A 3,061-nucleotide genomic window follows, 5' to 3' on the forward strand; every position below is an offset into this window, starting at 1 on the left:
ATACAATGTAGGTAACTAGACCACAAACATGTAATAAATAATGAATATGTACGAATAGCATTTTACTTCTAATCTCAACCTTGCAACATAAGTTGGCAGGTATACCTTCATCTACTTGGAAATTCATATTTCATCCTGTAATTATCATTATTACCACTAACTAAGCTACAACCCTAGTTGGAAAAGCAAGATGCTATAAGCCCAGGGGCTCCAACAGAGAAAAATAGCCGTGAGGAAAGGAAATAAGGAAATAAACTACATGAGATGTAATAAGAAATAAAAATAAAATATTTTAAGAACAGTAACAATACCAATAGAAAAAACGACAAGTTCGAAAAGCAAGATGCTATAACCCCAAGGGCTTCAACAAGGAGAAACAGCCCATTGAGGAGAGGAAATAAGGAAATAAATAATAAATAAACCACAAAAGAAGTATTAAAAAATCAAAATAAAATATAAGAACAGTAACAAAATAGAAAAAAAATGACAAGTTCGAAAAGCAAGATGCTATAAGCCCAAGGGCTCCAACAAGGGAAAATAGCCTATTGAGGGAAGGAAATACGGAAATAAACTACAAAAGAAATAAGCAATCAAAATAAAATATTATAAGAACAGTAACAACACCAATAGAAAAAAACGACTTGTTCGAAAAGCAAGATGCTATAAGCCCAAGGGCTCCAACAGGGGAAAATAACACAGTGAGGAGAGGAAATAAAGAAATATATAAACCACAAGAGAAGTAACAAACAATCATAAATAAATTATAAGAACAGCAACAACACCAATAGAAAAAACTGACATGTTGGAAAAACAAGATGCTATAAGCCCAAGGGCTCCAACAGGGGAAAATAGCCCAGTGAGGGAAGGAAATAAGGAAATAAATAAACCACAAGAAAACTAACAAACAATCAAAATAAAATATTATAAGAAAAGCGACAAAATAGGAAAAAATGACATAATACAAAGATAAAAAAAAAAATATTACAGACAGCAGCCAATGGTTTATGTAAAGAAATTCTCACCTCAAGAGTATATTTTAGTTCTATTTCTGCCTCTTGACAGTACAAATAAATTTTACTTTTCAAATTACACCCTTGAAAATTACACTTGATTTACCCCCACCGAAACATCTTTAATTCCACATTCCTAAGGATGAGGAGAACAGGAAAATAAAATCACATTGTTCTCTTTGTAATAACATGAATGTAATTTATTTCGCAAAAATATGCGTTGGGAATTATATGTTACACAATCATGTAACATTTCTTTCTATTTCCTTTTTTATTGGAATTTTCGTTTTATGGTATTATATCTTCATTCTTTCCTCCATTTATCATCATATCTTTCATTTCTAAACTAATTTACTTTAATTAAGAGTAAAAAATTGTGAGGACCCTCTAAATACACAAATGATTTTCAAAAATTCTTACATTTATCATCGCCATTTCAATTTCCAAACCAACTTACTTTAATCACAAGTAAAATATTATCTGTTTCAAGCCTCGACATATATAATTCGTTTTCAAATAATTTCTACATTTATCATCGCCATTTCATTTCCAAACTAACTTACTTTAATTACAAGTAAAATATTATCTGTTTCAAGCCTCGACATATATAATTCGTTTTCAAATAATTCCTACATTTATCATCGCCATTTCATTTCCAAACTAACTTACTTTAATCACAAGTAAAATATTATCTGTTTCAAGCCTCGACATATATAATTCGTTTTCAAATAATTTCTACATTTATCATCGCCATTTCATTTCCAAACTAACTTACTTTAATTACAAGTAAAATATTATCTGTTTTCAAGCCTCGACATATATAATTCGTTTTCAAATAATTCCTACATTTATCATCGCCATTTCATTTCCAAACTAACTTACTTTAATTACAAGTAAAATATTATCTGTTTCAAGCCTCGACATATATAATTCGTTTTCAAATAATTCCTACATTTATCATCGCCATTTCATTTCCAAACTAACTTACTTTAATTACAAGTAAAATATTATCTGTTTCAAGCCTCGACATATATAATTCGTTTTCAAATAATTCCTACATTTATCATCGCCATTTCATTTCCAAACTAACTTACTTTAATTACAAGTAAAATATTATCTGTTTCAAGCCTCGACATATATAATTCGTTTTCAAATAATTCCTACATTTATCATCGCCATTTCATTTCCAAACTAACTTACTTTAATTACAAGTAAAATATTATCTGTTTCAAGCCTCGACATATATAATTCGTTTTCAAATAATTCCTACATTTATCATCGCCATTTCATTTCCAAACTAACTTACTTTAATTACAAGTAAAATATTATCTGTTTCAAGCCTCGACATATATAATTCGTTTTCAAATAATTCCTACATTTATCATCGCCATTTCATTTCCAAACTAACTTACTTTAATTACAAGTAAAATATTATCTGTTTCAAGCCTCGACATATATAATTCGTTTTCAAATAATTCCTACATTTATCATCGCCATTTCATTTCCAAACTAACTTACTTTAATTACAAGTAAAATATTATCTGTTTCAAGCCTCGACATATATAATTCGTTTTCAAATAATTCCTACATTTATCATCGCCATTTCATTTCCAAACTAACTTACTTTAATTACAAGTAAAATATTATCTGTTTCAAGCCTCGACATATATAATTCGTTTTCAAATAATTCCTACATTTATCATCGCCATTTCATTTCCAAACTAACTTACTTTAATTACAAGTAAAATATTATCTGTTTCAAGCCTCGACATATATAATTCGTTTTCAAATAATTCCTACATTTATCATCGCCATTTCATTTCCAAACTAACTTACTTTAATTACAAGTAAAATATTATCTGTTTCAAGCCTCGACATATATAATTCGTTTTCAAATAATTCCTACATTTATCATCGCCATTTCATTTCCAAACTAACTTACTTTAATTACAAGTAAAATATTATCTGTTTCAAGCCTCGACATATATAATTCGTTTTCAAATAATTCCTACATTTATCATCGCCATTTCATTTCCAAACCAACTTACTTT

At 28.5% G+C, this 3,061-nt stretch overlaps 1 protein-coding gene across 1 annotated transcript in view; it reads right to left on the reverse strand.

Annotated features, from left to right (window-relative positions):
• LOC137634835 (nipped-B-like protein B) overlaps positions 1 to 3,061 on the reverse strand; it is a 198,588-nt gene that overhangs the window by 194,842 nt on the left and 685 nt on the right.

The sequence above is a fragment of the Palaemon carinicauda genome, chromosome 3 (assembly GCF_036898095.1).
Source record: "Palaemon carinicauda isolate YSFRI2023 chromosome 3, ASM3689809v2, whole genome shotgun sequence".
Lineage (NCBI taxonomy): Eukaryota > Metazoa > Arthropoda > Malacostraca > Decapoda > Palaemonidae > Palaemon > Palaemon carinicauda.